Here is a 23,944-nt window from a genome sequence, read left to right as displayed (position 1 = left end):
CTTTCATCAAAGATAATTTATTTTAGACTATAGGAGGGTCAAACAGATCACTGTGTTACGTTCTTTCCTGTGGACATACACAAAGTTAAGGGCTATAAAGGTTAATTTTCTTATTTAACCCTAACCCACGTAAAAAGGTCCTCCTTTTATTTACAGAACTATGATAAAATCATTACTTACATGCCCACAAGCTGTTAACTATTGCCCACAGGGGAGAAAAATTTACAGTTCGCGCGAACACGCTAGTTTTCTCTCCTGTGGGCAATAGTTAACAGCTTGTGGGCATGTAAGTAATGATTTTATCATATATAGTTCTGTAAATAAAAGGAGAACCTTTTTACGTGGATAAGGGTTAAATAAGAAAATTAATCTTTATAGCCCTTAACTTTGTGTATGTCCACAGGAAAGAACGTAACACAGTGATCTGTTTGACCCAGGAATATTGTCAAAAAAAAATGTAGTCAGTACTGCTATCTTTAGACACAAATGATTAACACTTATAGAACGCTATTTGACTTTGATCCTTATTTTTTCACGGATTGTGTTAAATTTATTAAATGTCAAAAAGTATCGCCATCTACTCGACGATAGACCAAAAGGTATGGCGCCATCTTTTCAAGCGATGGCGCCATACCCGTTATTACCACGTGTTAATCATTTGTGTCGAAAGATGGCAGTAAATGTTACTGACTACATATAATTTACTTTGACAATATTCCTCTATTTCAAATTCTTTGCTTTAATTAATGTAACAAAACTATCGTGCAGATATTTTTATTTCTTCTTAGCTTTTACATACACAACACATACATATGTAGGTAATATACAAAAATACAAAAAATCGAAAATGATAGACGTGCATTACTGATAGATAATAAAAATAGTCCACCTTTTACTATATCTACCAGTGGCGGCGCGTCAAACATATCCATAGGCAAGCCGGGGCTAATTTGGCTTACATATGTGACGTTCCACGGAAAAAGGTACCTTATGGCGGGCGGCGCTTACGTCGCATAGCACCGCAATAATATCGGAGCGGCGTTAATAATAGCGTAAGCGCCAACCGCCATAAGGTACCTTTACCCGTGGGACGTCACATATTTCCTTTACAACTCTGCATAAATGTCCAAAAACAGGCAAGCCGGTGGGAATCGGCTTATATGGACGCGCCGCCACTGATATCTACAGAACCCATCACAAGCTTGACCGTCACTTTCCCAGTTTATGAGGAACAGTTGCGAGCTAACATAGCTCACTGCACGGGGTCTTTTTTTGTCGCCCCGGGGGCTTACTAAACATAGCCCTTATTAGCCGGCACATAAATACAGTGTTATTACTTGTTAAAAGTACCCTTTTGTGGGTAGGGGAACCATATGGGCGCGTCCGTGTGGCTGGGTAAACGTAAACATACGGTTTTTATGAAGGTCATTCAACTTAGGCGAATTTATGTTGCAATTAGTAGTTGCAGGGGATCCGAAGGTTGTATAAGCTGCCGCATTATTACCATTGAAAAACCGTCGGGTATTCTTTACTGATAAAGGTTTCAACCTACTTTTGTAGTATCGCCTTTGGGATTAGACGCTGTATTAGTTGGGAACTCCAGATCTATAGTGTATCCTCGCACAGTAAGGGACTTAGCGGACTCAGAAACCTACATAAAGGTATCATTTGCATCGACATTACTTATAATCTTGATAAAATATGTGACGCGATGACGACTTTCAATTCGATAGCTGCAGTTGATAAGAACCACTCTCATTGGAGTTCAAGCCCTTCCCAAAACAAAAGCCTAGATCTTCATTTAATATGATTTGACTAGAACAACCTTCCTTTGGTCGTTCTGCTTTGCATATGCATACACACAAGGTTTGGATTGGAGACTCTACCCACGCTTACCTATCCGTAATTTTTTGACTGCTGTTGTAGCATGGTTTTATCGACTGTCACCATGCCTGTCACGTTCTAACAATTACGTAAGTGCGAAAGTGACAGGCGATAAAAATCATGCTACAGTCACAGATCGCCATTTCGGTCATTAGATCCGATAAGATATGGCATTCGTTTTAGTCCTTACAACTATCGAGGATGAGTAACCAAAGGATGATTCAAAGCTTAAGTAAGGCGCGGCAGACGCTTGTTATTGCTTTAAATTTATTGTTCCGTTCGTCATTGGTGTTATACGCAATTGGTCATACGCATTGCTGTTATGACTGAGAATTAACTTATACATAAGTACTTAGTTTATTCTTAGACTTGTGTTTTGAACTGGATACTTTTTTTCTGCATTACAGGAATACCATATGTTATACATAACATGTTTTTAAACATAGTGTTTGGTTAAATTTTATGATAACAAACGGTTGATAAGTCAAGAGTCAATCCATAACGTCCATGGAGTAGAAGCAACATCAAAGAATCTACTAAAATATTTACGTTTATACAAAGTGCTTTTTTTATTTCTCTGACCCTCTCCCGTAAAGCTTACTTATATTATAAAACCTAATGCCTCCTCTTCAACAATATGTTTCCTTTGTTTTTGTCCTTTACTTCCCTATTCTAGTTTATCATCTCGCTGTCAACAAATCCGCCAAGGAAGCTTAACTATACATTTACAAAAAACTATGTAATCTACTTAGATAAGTGACCCTCGGTAAAGGTTTTTCCCTTTGACAAAATCTACAAATACTTTTGTCGCAGTAGTATTGAGACTCAATCACATTGAGGTCAATTTCTAAGGCCCGCACGACCGGAAGTGTTATTGTGACACAACTGACAACAATAAAGCTTATTGTCACTTTTTCCACTTTGTCACGTGCTCGGCGCCCGCGTGATGATGATGACTTTTAATCGAATAAGCCTGACGCGGCCTTTCAAGATTGAATTAATCAAGATCCCGTGAATTAGTAATTGATGGTTCTGTTGTCTGCTTTTATTGCGCCGCGGAGCTTAATGGAATAACTGTCAATGCAATTTTGTAGGAATTTAAAGAGAATTACAAGGAAAAGCTGTTCCCATTTCCATTGTAAAAGCTCAGGTGTAAGTAAGTTTTCTTATTCGCTTAAATCCAATCTTACAAACCAATTTAGAACGGATTTCCGTTGTTCGATTGAGGTGAAAATTACGAAAGTTCGGAGACAAGTATCAATCTCTGATGATGGGGACGAGGTTGTCCATAGAACTGCTTTTCTGTAATTAAAACCACCCATCTATCAAATTCAGGACCGTAAGAATTGTGTAAAGAAAAACTTTAGAGAAACTTTGTTAATTTTACTTGCTGGGTACTTACAGCCTCTAAGCTTAAATAGGACTGGGCTGGACACATCTGCCGTATGCCAAGAAAACTACCCAGTGGACACCAAATTTAATGCGGCGTCACGGCAGACCTCGAAGGAGATGGCATGACCTTGACGTTTTTCGGAAAGATTGGCCTAATATTGTCCTAGACCGAAACGCGTGGAAGAAAGAGAGAATAATAAACTTGCTGATGGAAGCAATTTAGACAACCACAAGAAAGTACATCTAATCATTCTCCTATTTGAAAACTCCTGTTTTTAAGAGTTAACACATACCAGCAATTTGATAAGTAAACAAATATATTAACTAACGCATCATAAAATCACGCGAAGCTAATCAAACCATCACGGGAGGCCTATTAGCATGCCGTTTGTATAGACGCTACCAAATGTTGATTATGATCGACATGTTATGCAAGCGTTGAGATACCAACATGAATATTCCAAGCACGCTACATGTGTGTGGTTAGAATTAGATAAGTAAACTAAAGTTTGTAGGAGCGTATTTAATGAGATAACTCGTTATGAATTAATGTTACTTATTTTTACAGTTCTTCTACTTCTACAGTTTACGTAAAATCATTCTTGAAATATTTTAAATAGTGAAGTCATTGAACTTTGATTCTGATTTAGTCTCGGCTCGCGCCTCCGCCCGCATATTATAGGTATAGAAGTCGTTAAAATATACGCCACTTCGCTGCTCTTTAGTATACATATCCATACTTCCGTAGGTATAACATTCTAACCCTAGGGGATGCATTCAAGGATCGATATCGATCGGGATTATGACTTTTACCGGTTTTATCTACCTCTTTCTTATATCATATCAATATAATTTTCATCTAAACATTCATTAAACTTTCACATTCATAATATTAGGAAAATATACAATTTATTTTTCAATGGCTATTATAATCAGGTTTAATTTTCACTGTCACAAATATTGTAATATAACTAATATATTATCAATACCACCAAAACGTGACAAGTGCTTACGAGTATTACAGTTGTATGGTTTTTTTACGGCGTTGTAGTAAAATTTACATAATAAATTGAAATTACATTTTTACAGATGTTGTAGATTTATTAGCTTTGCATGTATGATATAATACTTATGGACACGCTTCACTTCATGTCACGATTAATTTTCATACACGTGTTTTTCACCCATTTACAAACTTTCATGTTATTATTGTCTTATATAGGTAGTAAGATCTTGTTTCTACAGAGGTTTAGGAATTGTCAGTTAACAGCACTGTGACGATGGTTACTGCAATATTTGAGTTGTGTTGTTGCGAATACCTATAGTAAAAAGGTATACTACAAAAAAGTGCACGCATAAATATGTTTATTAATATGCCCAATAACTTTGTAGTTATGAAAAGTAACACAGAATGTTCAATAATCACCTATGTATAACATACACCTTCGGCGTTTTTCCGACTCTCGTTTTACTATTCGTAGTTCTAGTTTCTAGTTTAAAATGTAGTAAACGTTTGCATATTCCACTAAATATTTTATATTCCCACAGAGCCTGCCTATAAGTGAATTCCCAATACTCAATAGTACCCGTCGACCCAGATCGCACGTACCATCGCCCACACTGTTAAGTTGTTAACTGTACATCGGCGGACCTTATGCCTTTTGTAATAAGCTCCACCGATGTTCAGTTAGGAGTGTTGATGTTTGTACACTGCCAGTTACAGAGGTACTTGCCAAATAGGTCAGTGCAGTAAAAGATAGTCCGTTTTTAAAGTACTCGATTACACTCGAATCGAATTCGAGGGCTCTTGCAATGAATAAATAAATTATTTTATCAGTTGCGAGATGATTAAAATGTTAATAGCTTACAGCTAAATGATCTCTGGTGCTTACTTGTATACATATGTGTACTAACTGTAAGAGCCAAGGATGTAGTAAGTTATTTTAATTAAAAACACTATAAAGAAACACTTGAAGATATCGAAAACAATGACTCAAGGAAGGATACACAATAGAAGGTTAATCGGCTGCGGAGAAAATTATATAATCTCATATTTTTCTTAATCACTCTGTAAATCTTGGTTTTGATTGAATTTCATTTTAATACTTGCAATTACATCATCGCTCACACTGTTAACTGACATTTCGTAAACCTTATTACAAAAGGCATAAGGTCCACCGATGGAAGAATTTTGCTGTTTGTACAAGTCTTTATTTCCCTATCATATCACTATCAGTCATACTTATGAGCTTATGACGTTTGGAAATAATCTCTTAATACGCCTTGTTGTTTACTTTCTCAGCTAAACAGACATATCTGACACTTTCTATTGTTTAAACTTTAAGTAGATCTTCATCAACCTATGAACTAGATTTAACACTTATCACATTTATGTTAATGACACAGTTCCTTTGTAAGTAACCGTAAAATTTTAGATTTAATGGTCTTTTATTTGGGTCTTGCGAGAACTATTTGTATATTTTTTATGATTGTTTGTCCCGGTTACTATTACCGGTGAAATATAATCGGCCTCATAAAACAAGCAGTAAGCATATTTTAGGCTCACTATAAAACGAAATGCTTGTTCTAAATAGTTTAAGGTATGAGTAGTGTTGTTTTTTTAGTTCTTAGATCTGTATTCATCTACTATATTAATCAGTGGCGTGCAGTGGAGATAAGACTTAAATCGGGCTCTAGAAGAGTCATTCTTGAAGGAATGTAACGCAAACTATAAAAATCGGCAACTTTTTTTTTGGTCATTTTGTATGGACTGCCTACCCTAGTGCCTACCTTTTTTTGTATGCACTGCACGCCACTGATATTAATTTATATAAGTAAACCGTACGAAAATATTATAAGTATTGTCTCTATTTCAGTTTTCGAAGAATATTGTAGAAATCTTGGCCTACGTATTTGGAGTACGTATGGATTCATATGCTTATCAAGTTGACATAGACTTAAAGCCTGATTATCGAATTCGGCACTAAAATAGTCCACTTTGTTTTATCAAGTACAGCAATTGATTTTTGCTTTAGAGTGTATGATAATAGTTGTAAATCGCGTTGGAATACCGGAATACCTCAAGGGTGCATTCTAGGCCACAATGTTAGTCCGAGGCGAATTGAGAAAACAAATGAATTAGCTTGGCACAGTATCCAGGAAGCTTTGTGATAAAGGGCAGACCATTACCTACTATTGTGTAGGATGCGGGCTGGATACATAATTCGAACTGACTAACGCTACGTCTTACGTAGGCGAACAACGCGCGAACGCGGCGCGGCGCGGCGCGGCGAAATCAATCCTTTGATGCCCATAGAAGTGTCCTACGTAAGCGATCTCGTTGCGAACGCGGTGCGGCGCGATTTGCACGCGAATGTCAGGCGGCGCGTTCGCGCGTTGTTCGCCTACGTAAGACGTAGCGTTACTCGACAGACAAACAAAAGACCGATTTGAATTTGAGGCGGTACATCGAAGATAGCTTTTATCCGACATTTTTTCTGTAATCGACAATATTTAATGCACGTCTAGAAGTTTGTTAAAAAGTTATAATGCGTAGCCACTGCTCGAAATTTATATATTCTCAACGAAATGCCAATTATGCATTTGCAGAGCGTGAAGGATTTACATTATTGTGATCGCCAAAGGTGTAAAATTTGACGAATTTGCGTGAAGGTTAAGTATATCTTCACTGATTACTGATTTTTTGCAAGTATTTTTGCACAGAGTTAAATACTTATGTTACTAAAGAAAATGTACCACTAAATTGTATAAGTGATTGCTTTATTTGACCTAAATTCCAGGATTATAAATAGGTGTTCAAGGAAATAATGCAGCTCTGCGATATTATTACTCGAACTCATTGCAATAATTTATAGAATCGTGCGCAGAAATATATAAACCATTTTGGATCTTATCCCGTATCCACTAAGTGTTAAATAGAATGTTAAGAGGCAACATTCAATGTTTAGAGAATAGGAACAAATAAGTGTTTCTGACCGCCCAAATCTGCTCCCTGTTTTATGCTCCCCGTCTCATAATCTCTTCTTCGTCGAAACCTCATGACTGAGGGTCGTGACCACCATAAGTCGCTTTAACTTGGATTGCTCTCCAACCTGGCCGATCTTCTGCCTTCCGCATAGAGCCCTGGAACTTGACACGTGTGACTTCCTCGATGGCATCAAACCAACGTGTGGGTATTCTGCCTCTGCCTCTTCTGCCCTCAACCTGGCCACCGATCATCAACTTCTCTAGACTGTCGGGTTCCCGCCGGGCCAAGTGCCCAAAGAAGCCGAGGATTCTCCTGAGACAGATAGTAGAGAGACGGGTTTTTATGTTGAGTTCGTTCAGAATAGACACGTTGGTGCGATGCGCTGTCCACGAGATACCCAACATTTTGCGCCAGCACCATCACCAGCGTCTCATAATATAATTCCATATATTGCAACCGCTGTGCTGCATACGCTTCTGGTGGGTCTACCAAAAGTGGTAGTGCTGGCGGACTTATTAGTTTCCTTTTATAACTAATGTAATTACAGTTTGTTGTTCACGTCAGTTCAAATTCTGTTCCGAATTTATATCTGACAAAGGGTTTTAGGGGGCGCTGTAATAACTAATGGATAAAAGATGGAGGAAAGGATAATTAGAAGTTTGATCGATCGCAATAGAATGCGTAGAAGAGTAGAGGTAATATCAGGGTTATTAGCCAAGATGACAATCGTACAATTCGTACATTACCACGGTATAATAATATACTCCGCCTGGTACTCTCTTCCCGTCTTTTCTAGGTCACCTGGCTGAGACAAGCCTACGTCATCATGCGACAGCGCTATATGATAATATGCGATAGCGCTATATATAGCGGCCATGTTATTGTCAGGCTTGTGTCACTCTGGGAAGAGAAGACCATGTTTTATTAGACTATGGTATATTACCAAACGCCACGTGGAAAGAAAAAATGTACGGGTTGACAGGTGCTGCGAAAAGTGACTATTTTCATACATTACTGAAGTTTCGATTAGCGTTTATTATCAACGATTGTCATCTTGGTTAGGTCCCCAGGTGACCTTTTTTTAATCTTTCAGCTCAAACCGAAAAATTCTTCGTGTAGATAATATAAAGAAAACTTAAGACATTTTAGTGATTTTCTTGCCTTTTTATACTAGGGAGTGGTCCTGGTACTGATTTTATCAAGGATTCCCGGTTCTCGCCATACAAACTCAGTACCAGGAGCATTCCCTACTTCATACCTATATATTCGAATCGAATTTAATTTGTAATTAAACTATAATAAGCCAACTTGTCTGCATACTGTAGCCTTGCCAACTCGCATGCGCTGAATATATAAAATTAAAATCACACCTATAAAGCAAATCACTATTCTTGGCTGTTAATAGCACCGTTAAAACAAATTAATCTAATTAAACGTATTCTAAAATTATCCAATCGCGAATAAACATAAATAAATGTGACGTTCCACGACAAAAGGTACCTTATGGCGGCTGGCGCTTACGTCGCATAGCGCCGCAATAACATTCGAGCCGCGTTAATAATAGCGTAAGCGCCAACCGCCATAAGGTACCTTTTCCCGTGGGACGTCACAAATCGTCTCATTCTAATTAATTCTGGTTTGTTTTGGCGTTGAGTTGACTCTTATTTTTGGCATTCGAAGTTTACATTTCATCTCATTATAAAAACACTCTTAGTTCTCGCTCGTGGAAGATCTAAGATGAGCTTAGCTGATATCAAAATGTTGTCAAACGTAAGGTCTGATGGGGCTAATCGTTACTTACAACCCCATAAGTGATCAACACAACGCAATAGCGCACAGTTTTGATCCTCTCTTTCGGACCATTTTCTCCAGTATGATAAGATCAACTGTCTTGCTAGGCCTCAATTATTATGAGTAAGTACCAAAAAAAGACAGTACTATACAGTTCTATGTATATCTGTGGTTCTGTTACAATAAGTTTATGTAAGCACATAAGAAATAAAGATATGTGTGTATAGTATATGCCTTGTTTTACTAGACGCATTATTTATTATTTTTGTTGTACGATCTCGCATTCTCCTGTTTATTTTATATCATTTGTACTCTAATATTGTATAGAAACTATAGAGTAACGTTTTACGTTTTCAAAAGCGATTTCTAACAATGTGAAATTTCCTAGTGCCTCACAATTTGTTCGTAAAATCTAGCCTATAATCAAAGAGAGAGTACATTCACGCACATTGTACTTAATACCGTTGCTGTGTATTTTATTTGCCCTGTTTTTACTCATTATCATTATCGTGTATCTACAATCTTATCGTTATCAGAACATATAATCTGCATTACTTTATTGCATTCTATACTCCATTACTCATTACTTTATTTATTTTCTACTTCTACCTATATATCGCCTGTTTGTATTAATATAGGTCGTATCTTCTCCTTATCTCATTTAGGTACATTGATTATATCATTTCACATGTTTTTAAAATGTACTTACTCGTACAGTCGCCATCAGAGTAATCGAAGCGGCCAAAGTGTTCACAAATATCTGAACAAAGCTTCTGTTATCAAGAAGTGTATGTGAATTTTCCGATATTTTTGACCTTTATGAGGTTAGCCTCGAGAAAATGGAAAGTTTTGTACATTTTTTACGTATGTAAAGGCGCCGGCGGTGGCTTACTTAAAGGGGCCCACTGATTAACAGTCCGCCGGACGGTATTGTTCTAACTGACAGGCCGTAACCGTCCGGCGGACTGTTAATCAGTGGGCCCCTTTAGTAAAACACAGTGTTTGAAAACAAGGAATAGTTAACCACATCATAATTGGCCGGTCGTGAACTTGACTCGCGGTTTCGCCCGCAATGGCGGCCGCTACGTGATTAATTTTAAATAACCTTATTATATAACTTCCTTCTTATGCAACTATGTATTTGAAGGTAAAGTAACCCTTCTGTTAGGTAGGTTTGTATTTGAAGGCAAATCGCTATGAATATTTAACCCTTGTAAGTGTATCTCATTTATTGTGTTTGAGGTCGTGCCTTAGGAAGTAGGTAAATGAAATTGCGGACGATATAACAATCATATGTTGTTTGTTGTACTTAAGTAATATAGGTTATAAATCAACTTTTAAAAGGTCATCATCATCATCATCATTTCAGCCTATATACGTCCCACTGCTGAGCACAGGCCTCCTCTCATGCGCGAGAGGGCTTGGGCTATAGTCCCCACGCTAGCCCAATGCGGATTGGGGACTTCACATACACCTTTGAATTTCTTCACAGATGTATGCAGGTTTCCTCACGATGTTTTTCCTTCACCGAAGCTAAGCTAGTGGTAAATATCAAATGATATTTCGTACATAAGTTCCGAAAAACTCATTGGTACGAGCCAGGATTTGAACCCGCGACCTCCGGATTGAAAGTCAGACGTCATATCCACTCGGCCACCACTGCTTAGGTACTTTTAATTTATGTGTTGCGTATAATATTATTTCATAATTCGATCGGTAGTGACCCCGCCTACGAAGCAGAAGGTCCCGGGTTCGAATCCTGGTAAGGGCATGTATTTTTGTGTTAACACAGATATTCGTTCCTGAGTTAGGGATGTTTTCTGTGTTTTTAAATAAGTAGGTATTTATTTATACCCACGACACAACTAACACAAGCCATATTTCTAACTAACTAGGTCGATTTGTGTAAGGTTGTCTCATAATATTTATTTAATTATGTTAATGTAATGACTATGTTGTTGTATTGATGAAGACTTGCACAATCTTTGAATGACTATGCGGAAAGATCGGAAAATTTTAAGAACGGTTATCGTTGCTTAACTGTAAAAAAACCTTAAGTTGTTTATAATTCGAGTAGAGATATTTACAAGAATATAGTCACTACCTAATTCGTTGAAGAGAAAGTTTCTGTGCCAAACCCATAATGGTCCTCTTCCGTTAGATTATCGTTGTTTTTAGAAAAAGTGTCACAGATCGGCACATTCTATCAGTATCTAGCTAAGTTATACACATACAAATTGTTACACGTATTTCGATAGACATGTTAATTAAATTAAATAATTATCCTTAGCTGTTCTTTTTGTTCGTATAATACCAATGTGGTATTTAGTTATAAAATATTATAAATAATGGTTTTCAATGATAAAATCCCTATTTATTTTTCGCCATTATAGCTTTCTTCGATTAAAGAACTTGTTAAATTTTAACTTCGACTTATGAGGAACGGACACTTATTTGTAAATTTTATAACATCAGTTATTCGCTCCTTTCCAATTTTCATATTAGTTCATTTAATTCCAACCAGCACACTGTCAATATCAAATGTCATTCGTAGTTTCGTACTGATAATGTCTAGCTATAGGCACCTACCTAATATATTCTAGCAACCTTAACAGACTACAAGTGCCTTTCAGTTAAGATAAGTAACTAATGGCACTTGACATGGTAAGGCTATCGGCCCAATAAAACGATCATTAAGGGCATTTACTCTTAATTACTTTACCATTAAGGCAATTAGCCACGTTTTACGGATTAATCCCATTGTCTGCCGTTGAGATGTTGTACGGAAAACGGATTTGGTTTTCATCACCACGTACGACGTGTTGTCTCTCTGTCGCACTTGTAAATTCGTACGTAAGTGCGACAGAAAAGCAACACGTCGATCGTGGTTCGCGGTAGGCCCAGGTTTATCGATGCCGTTGTTTATCTTTATTTAAACCGGTTGTTTTATAAATATCTTACGCTATCAATTAAGCACCTGTAGAAATCAATTATTACGCCTGTACTAAATTTGTTTTTATTGACAAAAAAGTTGTTATTATTTTGAAATTTTTGAATGTACATATCGTTAGCTGAATATTATGGCTCCTCTACACGATGGGCCACTCCAAGGGACGCAGCCATGCGGTAGAATGAGATAGCAATATCACTTCAATGTGCTAATGCATCAATGCGTCCCTTGGAGCGGCCGGCGTTGGCCCATCGTGTAGAAGAGGCATTACAAAGTTCTAGGTATGTTGTGGGTATGTTAAATTTACAAGATAGTAGAAAATCGATTTAATGTCACTATGACACTGTTAAAATTTTTGTTCGATAAAAGTGAAAAATAGAACCCTATAATATTGGGCCAGCGATATGTCGTACATAATATGTAAATCAAACAGGTTGATAGAGTCGGACCAAGAAAAGTTTGCAGCGGATTTGATAGCCCACGCAGTGCAAGTGTCATTTATACGTCATAATTTCATAGAAGTTTGACGTTTCCGCTGCAGACTACTCTAAACTTTGTCAATGTCGATATCGGTCTCTTCTTCTAGCATATATATCTACATGCTACTTATTCTCGTAGGTTTGTGAGCTAAACAGTGAACAAAGTAATATGAACAGTAGAGAAGGAAATTAACAACGCACAAAAAGTATCTGTCACCCTGGAATACATGGTTGAAGACATACTTAATGGTTGATATAAAATATACATTTTAAATTGTTTTATTAGACAATATTATATTTTTTATGTTTGTTTGCAGGTACTTTGGTGTGATTCGTGCCAGCTGACAAGTAAGGTAAAAACTTTTGAGATTTAAATCGAATTGTGACCTTTATTCACTTTGTTTTTTTATTGAACTCCATCAATAAATACATTATTTACGCCATCACGGAAACAAAGTTCCAAACTATTTTCCGCATCGGCAGAAACATAAGAAACAATGCCATATCGACAATTCTTAACCTTGCATTACCATACGTTGCTCGTACGATACGACGCGTAGGTGCACTGTCCCGCTTTATATCCAAAACGGCGTATATGCATTCGAGGTTCCTACATCCTCGGTCCTAGGTACCTACCCGTAGAACTAATCTACTTTAATACAATTTAAACCATTTTCATTCGGAACACTTGCATTTCCCGTTTTTTGTTCGAATTCGCAACAAAAACAACTTTATGAACGAATCATTATTGATTTAAAATCAGACTAGCAATATTTTGAATGATGGGCCTTAGAAGGTTGTTATGTGCTGATCTTTTACTGCGTTATCATCAAACAACAGACATAGGGACAACGATATGAACTTTTTAAAATTTCTACGTACCTTTAAAAATACTTTAGTTTCATGGCGAAAACTTCACTTCCCTTTTCCACCACGTTGTATTGGTAGCCACACCACAGAATAAATAATAGTACTAGGTACAGAAGACTCACTCTCTAACAAAACGCGTCTGTTACGATCAGCACAGATATGGCCGCTAGGTGGCTACAACGCCACGCGCAGCTTATGGCAAACCCCAAAATTGGGTCGAACGGATGGACTTTTAGCTACTTGTACGAGTAGCAAAGCGACGAAATCGCGGAGTGAGCCACGCCTGCCTACACTTAGGACGTTTATAACAACATGCTTGGATTGGATACGGCAGGCTTACGACCAGTCGTCCGCTTCCTGGTGCACCAAGGATCTTCCTATCTCCTCGATAAAACACCATAACTTTAAATGTCAATTGATATAAATAGTTCGTTATATTGTATACTAGCGACCCGCCCCGGTTTCGCACGGGTATGGAATACCTTAACTAATTATATACCTAGACCTTCCTCGAACATCACTCTATTGATAGGTGAAAATCGCATGAAAATCCGTTCAGTAGTTTTTGATTTTATCGCGAACATACATACAAACAGACAGACGTGGCGGGGACTTTATGCAGGGGTGAGTTTTCAATTTTAGTTTTAACGATTCCCTAATTGCTTTAATCAATGATCGGTTGGCCACATCATGAAAAAGTCAAACCCAACCTAACCATATCCACAGAATCCATTAGCCACCAAAATTGGCGTGGAACGGATGTACTTTGCTACTACCTGTAGCAAAGCGACGAATTCGCGGAGTGAGCCACGCCTGCCATATCATGAAGTGATAAATTCAAAAATGGCATTTCTTTCAATGATCAAATTCTATGATCTGGGGGCCAATTTTTGAAATTCTACCACTCGATTTCGTGTATTTCTTTAAATGATATCTCCATTACTAGGCGTTTAAATTCTACTAATAGAATTGAAATCGAGGGGTCAATACCACTAGATTCCAAATTTCGATAGTCCGTATTTCAAAAATTAGCATTTCACCGTTTTCCACCGATTTTCGAGTGACAAATTCGAGCGATCGAAATTCAAAAATCGGCCTCCTGGTTTCGATATAGATACGTAGGTTTCCCAAAAATATCTTTACATTACAAGCAGTCATGCATGCATGCATAAAAGAGAAATTTCATTCGGATCTACAAAAAATATGTTATCTACCTTAACTAATATACCTACTGTCTGATCCAGCAATTGGGTGTACAGTCACCTGCAATAATATGTTACACACCGAAGGCCGCAAAAATATCTGACAGTATCTTATTTGTAGAGCCATAAGAGCGTGTCACATATTTTTGCAGCCTTCAAAGAGTAACATATTAATGGTGGTGACTGTACCTCTTGCTCTAGTAGATAAGATTTATCTATATAATATGAACGATTGTATTTTTGTCGTACGAATAAATAATAATCTTACTGTCAGCCTTCTGTTCTTGGTAAAAAGCTTTAAAACGTTGGTTTTCTTAATTCCCTTTGTTAAAGTATTCATGAGTCAGCGGCGGACGTTTACTGTCCCAAATCCAATCGTTACATTTATTCATCATAACCTTTAACCACAACAAAGGTTGTGCTTTCTTCAAAGGCTGTGACTCAGACGGTTTCACTTTTACGCTCTTTTTTTGACGATTTCAATATTTAGTTAATTGGCATTTTTAATGTGCCGTTTCTAAAGACCATGAAAGCGAAAATGTTAATTTTGAGCGTTCACCTTCGTACATTTTCGCGTAGGTTGTTTGTAAGGTTTTCGTTTTACAGTTTTTTTGTTGTTCCTTGTAACATATTACGGCGTTTACAAGACCATGTTAAAGACCAATTCACTATGTTAGATATATAGATTTTTATTGGTATTAATCACTGTCACTTACAAAAAAAACTGTTGAACCCAACTGCGGAACGGCAGCGTAAGCGTGACAGGGAGGCAACACGTCGAACGTGGTTCGCGGTAAGCCCTCTGATCCGCAGTTGGGCGACAAGTACTTATCGTCTGCCGCTCGCCGTCTCATCAGCGTCACTAGCTTCGTGTCGCTGACTTCTTCCTCGCGTTATCCCGGCATTTTGCCACGGTTCATGGAAGCCTGGGGCCGCGTGGCAACAATCCCAAGGATTGACGTAGGCAGTAGGCACTAGTTTCACTTCGTGTCGCTGACTACGAATGCTATTTCATAGAAATACACGAGACCAGTCGTGTCGCCGCGACACGTCGTTTGCAGTTGTCGTCTGCGGTCGAGTTCCAACTTGGACCTTAAAATTCTTAATAGTTCTGATTCTATTACTAAAGATATAGAACAGACACGGAACGCTGCCCCAACTGACATTAAAAAATAAAACACTTGACCCCACGCGAGAGTCAAAGACCTGTTAAAGTTTTTGCGCCGAAAATAAATCTACAACCTCATTGTAAAGCGGCTTGAGGAAAATGCGGTCTGCCTTGGGATAGGCCAGTTATTATCTCTACTAGAGATGCACCGGATATCGGGTTACTATCCGGTATCCGGCCTATCCGGCCATTGTTTTACTATCCGGCCGGATACCGGATAGTAACATTGCTTGATCTCGGAGTAAACAAATTGGATTTAAGAAACAGATACGGTCATAATCGTACTTGTTTATTATTTTAAAACTTGATATTCGGCTGATGTCCAGGCCGAATATTCGATATCCGGTATCCGGCCAAACAACTATCCGTTGCATCTCTTCTCTACTCTTCAGCAAACATTTACTCGTTAGATCAAGAGTAAGATGAGTAGGTACTAATTTCATTCGTTTTATTTTAGCTCTTCATTCGTTCACTCACATGTATAATTAATCCCGGTGCCCGATTCAGCAGGCCTATTATGGATAGCTTTATCCACGTGACAAAATATCCGTCACTTTTTAACAGAGCGCGAATGAAAGTGACGCATACCGTTTTATTACGCTGTCACGTAGACAAGGACGACCATCATATCCGTACAGATTTAACTTTACGGTTTTGATCTTATTTTGACACGACTGATTGGTGCATGCAAAATGAAGTGAAAGTCGCGCGTGAGACGCAAGCCAATCGCCAAGACGATCGTCAAGATTGTGTCAAAACCAACCAGTTCAAAACAAACAAGTTGTTTGAATCGGATTCCTGTGTTTTTGATACTAGGTGGCAGATTCAAATAAATAAATAAAAAACAAATCAATGGATTAACACTCTATCCGTCAACATGCAAATACGAAATACGTTATAAACTAATTGAACTTTAAAATTAGTTTTAATTATGCGAATTTCATTATGGTTTGTTTTTCGACCTCGCCCGCATGACTCAAAGTTGAACAAAAGCTTAATTCATGCTAACACGTGTGTTAATCGATGCTAATATCACAATATGTGTATAATCGGTATGTTCGGTGTTCTAACAATTTACAATGATATATGTCGAATTGTTCTTGTTAAGGTCGCCGGAAGACGATGGATGCGGGTCGCTTCCAACCGGCACGTATGGAGGTCCAAGGGGGAGGCCTATGTTTAGCAGTGGACGTCTTATGGCTGAGATGATGATGATGATGATGATATGTCGAATGGCAAAGGTCAGTTGGACGGAGAAGAAAACAAAATGAAGGAGTTTGTTGAGAACCATAGAAAACAGAAGAGGAAATATGCTTGGGTACGGAACGTAATCGCGTATTCAAGTTTTAAGATTTACCTCCGATGTTTCGAGGACGGCGTTGTCCCCGTGGTCTCGGAGAAGACTGGCTAAAGTCATGTTTACAATATAATAATAAGTAAAAAGTTAAAAACATCTATACAGGGTGCTTCCTGTAACAGGAGCAATAAATTAAACTAAAGGCTGTACTCCTCAAACTGACCAACATTTGTTCAGCAACTTTCAAAAATTTATGAATCCTTTAGACTTCCACTTTTTCATACAAAATAAATATTGCCTTCAATGTACGCTGACATCAATGTGTTTGACGTTACTTGTCACGCTTTTAACATAACAAAATTTGCAATACATTGCGTGTTAGAATAAACTTAAAAGTGTAATAAAAATCAAAACATGAGTTATTTTTAAAACTTGCTGAACAAATGTTGGTCAGTTTGAGGAGTACAGCCTACAGTTTAATTTATTGCTCCTGTTACAGTAAACACACTGTATAACCCGTAAACAGTACGAACACAATCGTAAGCCCCACGTAACGTCAAACGAAATCACGCCGCTGTTTATATTGTTACACCGGTAAACTCCATTGTTTCGGCCACAGCCACCTGTTGCGCTATCGGCTTTCGTGCGGTGTTGACTAATCAGTGTCGTTATTTCCTAATTGCTGGTTAGTTTCCGAGAAGGCTGATAGAGGGCAGTGTAGTTGAGCTAATATCAGGTGAACTTGTCGGTGAAGTGAAAAAAGTGTACCTATATTATCTAGAATTCCAGACCAAGGGTCGGCAAACTTTTGAGAAGAAGAGCCAACCGCAGCAGAAATGACCAGTTTTAGAAATCTCAAAAGCCGCGAATTTTGTTTTCAGGGGTCTAAAATCACTAAATGTAATTTTGTTGGTCCCTTGAAGAGCAATCGTACCTCCTTGCGGCTCACGAGACACGGTTTGCCGACCCCTGAGCTAGATACTAGGTAGACTGTATATTTAAGACTGATTGAGTGCTCAACCCTTTATAGGGCTGTCTAGCAAAGCTATTAGGAGTTCTGCATGTGCATACATTTAAGTACACAGTCGCAAGGGTGATAAACTAATAATTTTGATGATTGCACAGTTTGCTGCAGGGATAACTATTCCTCTCTGCGATCATATAAATTCGTTAGCAGGGGGGGTTCAACTATCTCTCCAGCTGACATAGTTAACATACACAACTCAGCAGCCGTATTATGGATGGATTTATCCACGTGATAAAATAACTGTCGCTTTTTAACACCGCGGGATACAAAGTGACGGATACCGTTTTATCACACTGTCACGTAGACAAAAACGACCATCATATATAATCAAATAATCGTTATGAACAAATAAATGCTCTTACCGGGACTCGAACCTGGGACTTCCTGCTTCATGCAGGGCTACGACCATAGACTAGGAATCTTCTAGACCGAGCTTCGAGCAATTATTCCATGCAACCGATGATGCCAAAAATGCGGGGGTGCGCGGGACGAGGTGAGCGAAGTCCCGTGCCGTGATTGGTCCGTTCAAAGACACGGACGTCACACAAAGACACTTTCGACTCGAACATGGAGTAAAATTACCGTATGCGTGGCAGAGGTGGTAGCGCGACTATGCTCAGTCTGGAGGATGTTTTGTCTGTGGCTACAACCGACCAGGCTAGAAGGCCGTTGTTGAAGTATAATACGTTAATACATATTAAAATACGGAACAGAATAGTCCATTGTGTCTGGCCACCAAACAGACAGGTCACTTAGTATTCCGACGGCGTTCTTGACGAGATGTTATCACGTATAATAGTGGCTTCTGATACCCTCTGATACTGTATTATATTTGAATAGCCGGGGCCCTATTCGACTTATTATTGTTCTTGGCGACCGTATAGCCAGTAGGGACTAATAGGAAAAAAAAATTAAATAATTTTAAATTGTGTTATTATAAAAAGAGGCCCCAAGTTACTTCACTGCATCTATTATATCAAATAGCAAATCAATGAATGTTTTGACATGGATCATGGATTACAGGGTCTAAAGGAACAACTATATAAGGCTTAACATTTCTTACAATATACCATAAAAATATGCTTATTTTATCTTTATCGCGCCATAGACCATAATGCGACATTGACAAGATGACATGATATAGCGTCCCTCTATCACCGAGCGGTGTCAAAAAGTGACATTTTCTCTAATTGTTTCGTTACAATATTGTCGCTGCAGGGTTTTTCTTACTGCTTTTAATTAGGTTTTTGTTTGATGCATTGCGAAAAGTGTAACTAAGTTGTGTTTTTGTAGTACCGCTGTGCAGATAAGTAGCCGATGCCCGATTGGCTCATTCGGTTGCTTAAACAACTAGCCTACGAGTTGAAAACCCTTTAAAACACAAAATATGTAAGGTAGAAGTACGAGTACTAGTGCTCGATGCTGCACTAGTATTCGACATGGGCACTTTATGTCAAAGTATACTTTATGTAACCTATATTAGGTTCAATTTGAACGGCGAAGATTTTTCTGTATTCAAATTTAATTTTTGTCACTTTGACATAAAGTGCCCATGTCGAACAAATGTCGAATACTAGTGCAGCGTCGAGCACTAGTACTTCTACCTTACTTCGGAACCAAATCATCAAAGGCAGGTATTATCTCAAAAGTTACAGACAGGCATTATCACGAAAAAATGTCACCTAACCCCAACAATTGTCTATTCACAAGCCTTTCTTCAATAGTTACAATAGCGTTGAGAGCAAATAGGATTCAATATCACTAACACAATAGTGGATGTTATCTCTGGGACGTGGAAACAATGCCATATTGAATGTCGGGAGTGCCTGTAACATACAGGGTTATCAATCTGGTGTGTGAACAGGACAGCGGTATGTGATGTCCCGTTTGCACACCGGAGCGGACGTACGGATTCGCGTCCAATGTAAAGACCGCTTTTCGAAAGCTCCATATGAGCCTTCGAAAACACATTTTGATTTTATGTCACATGCCGGCTTATCATTTTATATAGAAATATTCATACTACCCTACTTTATTTTTAAGTACCTAATTTGTCCACAACCGATGGCCATTGGGGTGGAAAGGTTCTCGAGTGGCGACCACGTACCGGAAGGCGCACCGTGGGTAGACCCCCCGCAAGGTGGACTGACGACCTGGTAAAGGTCGCGGGAGTTCGCTGGATGCGGGTGAAGACGGGTCATTGTGGCACTCTTTGGGGGAGGCCAATGTCCAGCAGTGGACGTCCTCTGGCTGATATGATGATGATAATGACCTAATTTGCCCATATGTCGCTTTCGTAGATGGGTAAATCTATGTGACGTGTTTGTGACGTTTTTAATTATATCAATAAGAAACAATAAATTATTCAGAAAAAATCCAACGTGAATGGCATTTATCCGTTATATAGGAATTTTGCAAAACATAATTGAAGCGTAATTAATAACTGTACTATAGAAGTAAAACAAAGGAGTTGCACTTGCAACGTGACGTCACAAACACATCTGCCATTGTTATATGTTGTAACCGACGTGTGATTGTCATCGGAGGTCACGTACGATACGTAGTAGGTACGATGGATCTAGAAGTTATTGACCCATCAAAAACATAAATGTAAAAAAGGAGAGCCAAGTTCAATACAAAAATTATGCTTGGCTGTGGGGTTCGCCGCAAAAAGAATGGAGATTTAAATGAGTGCCAAGTTCTATGCAAAATCCAAATATGTATTTATAGGAACAAAATAACATTATAAACAAGTATTAAACTCTATTTCTTTGCTTTATTGGATACCTATAACAATTGCTGTTATTTAAAAAAAATGCGAGATCTTAAAGCAGGTTAGATTTGACTTGGCCAGTTTTCATTACATCAGTCATTTTATAAAGTTATTCAACATATATATTTTGTAATTCTGATAAAAAGTGGCCAAGCCAAATCTAACCTACTTTAAGATCTCACATTTTTTTTAAATAACAGCAATTGTTATAGGTATCCAATAAAGCAAAGAAATAGAGTTTAATACTTGTTTATAATGTTATTTTGTTCCTATAAATACATATTTGGATTTTGCATAGAACTTGGCACTCATTTAAATCTCCATTCTTTTTGCGGCGAACCCCACAGCCAAGCATAATTTTTGTATTGAACTTGGCTCTCCTTTTTTACATTTATGTTTTTGATGGGATATCAATAATTTTTGTAAAGAAAACTAGGCAGGTATTGAGATTTAATGTTTTTTCTTGTGTTTCCGCTGCATGTTTTTTACTTCTGTTCTTTATATTAATTATGTGGTGCCGCGCGCCGCCAACGACACACCGTTGGCCGGTTGTTTAGCGCGTATTACAGGTTTTTTGTATGGGGACCCCCCCTATTTTTTAACTTTTTTTATTTTTAGATTTCTTCCTACGCTTACACACAATTACCGAGCTGGATTCCAAATTTCATCCTTCTAGGTCATCTGGAAGTAGGTTAGGTTTAGGTACTATATGTCAGTCACAATAAAAAAGAAATTTGTATGGGAACCCCCCCTATTTATTAACTTTTTTTTTGTTTTTAGATTTTTTCCTACGCTTACACACAATAACCGAGCTGGATTCCAAATTTCATCCTTCTAGGTCATCTGGAAGTAGGTTAGGTTTAGGTACTTATATGTCAGTCACAATAAAAAATGTTTTTTTTGTATGGGGACCCCCCCTATTTTATAACTTTTTTTAATTTTTAGATTTTTTCCTACGCTTTCACACAATAACTGAGCTGGATTCCAAATTTCATCCTTCTAGGTCATCTGGAAGTAGGTTAGGTTTAGGTACTTATATGTCAGTCACAATAAAAAATGGTTTCTTTGTATGGGGACCCCCCCTATTTTATAACTTTTTTTAATTTTTAGATTTTTTCCTACGCTTTCACACAATAACTGAGCTGGATTCCAAATTTCATCCTTCTAGGTCATCTGGAAGTAGGTTAGGTTTAGGTACTATAGGTATGTCAGTCAGTCTTAAAATTTACGACTTTTTGACCTTCATATCTTTATAACCGTTTGAGCTAGCTTCATGAAATTTGGGCTTCTAGATGTCCTTATGGATATAATTAAACACACGTAGTTTTATGTGTTTACGTTAAAGATGTTTTGAGTTATAGAAGGGTCAAAAGTGGCACCAAGTGGTTCGTGTAATATTACACTTGGCGCTGGCTAGCCAGTTCCTTTGCTTGAACTTGGCTTGACACGCTGCCGCGTGTCTAGATCTAATGATTTTGTAAAATTAATTTGTTGTCAGGGTTAAAAATTCTGAAACAACAAATTTAATTTCACAGTAATTTTAATGTAGTTAAAAAACCTAGCTTATTAGCTACTTGGTAGTGGTCATAAAAGGGTCATCTTTTGGTAAAGTGGGACTGCTCAATGCCACGAAATAATGGCATTTTAAATTATTTCGTGAAGTTGGCTCTTTCTTTTTTAAAAGTCGTTGAAGTTACTGCTTTGGAACTGTTAAGTCTCGTCTAGATTATTGCAAAATAATATTTTGTCCAATAATATTATTACTTATATTTATTTTTCAAAGCACTTGAAAGGGTTGAATGACAGCGGTTGCTCAACCAAGTTAATCTGTATGCCGACATAATGGCCCAATCAGCTAAAACCCTTTTACACATTGCTTCATGTTTACATTATATACAAAAACCCTAAACACACACAACGGCGCTTAGCTCAATAAAAACAAGCTTTTGCTGTAGTAGATTTTGGGCCGTGTTTCCTACATTCTCTATGCATCTGCTTCTTAATTGCTGACTCCATCTTTTGTAATACCATATTTTAACCAAAATAAAGATATTTGATAAGTATTTGATCAATGTACATCAGTCGCCATCAGATAATATATCTATTCGACCGAGGTGCTGAAAAATATCTGAACATGCACTGAAACGCCATTGACAATAGATATTTGTGAGCATCTCGGCCGATCCGATATATTATTTGATGGCAACTGTACACTGAGACAATTATCTCGCTTAGACACGTGAGCCTTGGTCAGTCAACCTTTGGTGCGGGCACGATAAAGCAGAGCGAGAATGAGCAATATTATGTACAGGTTATGTAGTAAAATATATAAATGTGACTCTCCACGGGAAAATGTGCCTTATGACGGCTGGCGCTCACGTCGCATAGCACCGCAATAGTATTGGAGCGGCGTTAATAATAGCGTAAGCGCCAACCGCCATAGGGTACCTTTACCTGGGACTTCACAAATATTCAACGGGGTAGGTACCTAATATTTATTTTTTTAAGATCCGAAATAGATTGAAAACATCCAGAGCACCCATATAGCCATTAGATAGGTAATATAATTATTCTAGGGCTATTCAACTCCTGGTGTTGTGGCTGCAGGCTTCAGCATTTCATAGTTAGGTGCAGTCGACCTCAATAGTAGATAGTACAATTAGTACAAAGCACCCAGACTATATTCCGCACCCTATATATTACATATGTTGATGGTATATGTATGAAATATCTACAGAAAGCTGTAAATTTATTTCTTCTTCTTCTTTCCAGTCGTATCCTCATTGCTGAGGGTCGTGATTACCAACGCTTAATACACACCACTTTCTTCCAGGCACTCCTATCCTGCGCCATTTGCAGGCAGGTCTGGACAGGTAAATTTATTACATAATGCAAAATAGGTTATGTTTCCGCTATGACTTCCTATTTCTACCTCTGTTCCGAACGTTGAAATAGGAGGAGACAAGCAGGAAAGGGTGTGAAGTTAGCGGCCTAAAGTAAGCTGCGTAGGATAACCCGACCAAATACTGAAGTAAAGATTTATAAATTTTACAACAGTAAAGTGGAAAGCGAAATCAGCAGGTGAACGGATAGAGATAAATTCTTAAAGTCTGTTGAAATAAA

General features: G+C 38.0%; 1 protein-coding gene across 1 annotated transcript in view; it reads left to right on the top strand.

Moving 5' to 3' along the window:
• Nucleotides 1–23,944, top strand: part of LOC134670947 (E3 ubiquitin-protein ligase goliath-like) — a 146,576-nt gene that overhangs the window by 20,230 nt on the left and 102,402 nt on the right. The window contains exon 2 of the mRNA XM_063528781.1: nucleotides 12,802–12,837. The gene's annotated coding sequence lies outside the window, so the exon portion shown is untranslated. The remainder of the gene's footprint in view (nucleotides 1–12,801; nucleotides 12,838–23,944) is intronic.

The sequence above is a fragment of the Cydia fagiglandana genome, chromosome 14 (genome assembly GCF_963556715.1).
Source record: "Cydia fagiglandana chromosome 14, ilCydFagi1.1, whole genome shotgun sequence".
Taxonomy (NCBI): Eukaryota; Metazoa; Arthropoda; class Insecta; order Lepidoptera; family Tortricidae; genus Cydia; species Cydia fagiglandana.
Note: the sequence above shows the minus strand (reverse complement) of the source record. Positions and strands in the feature narration are given on the sequence as shown.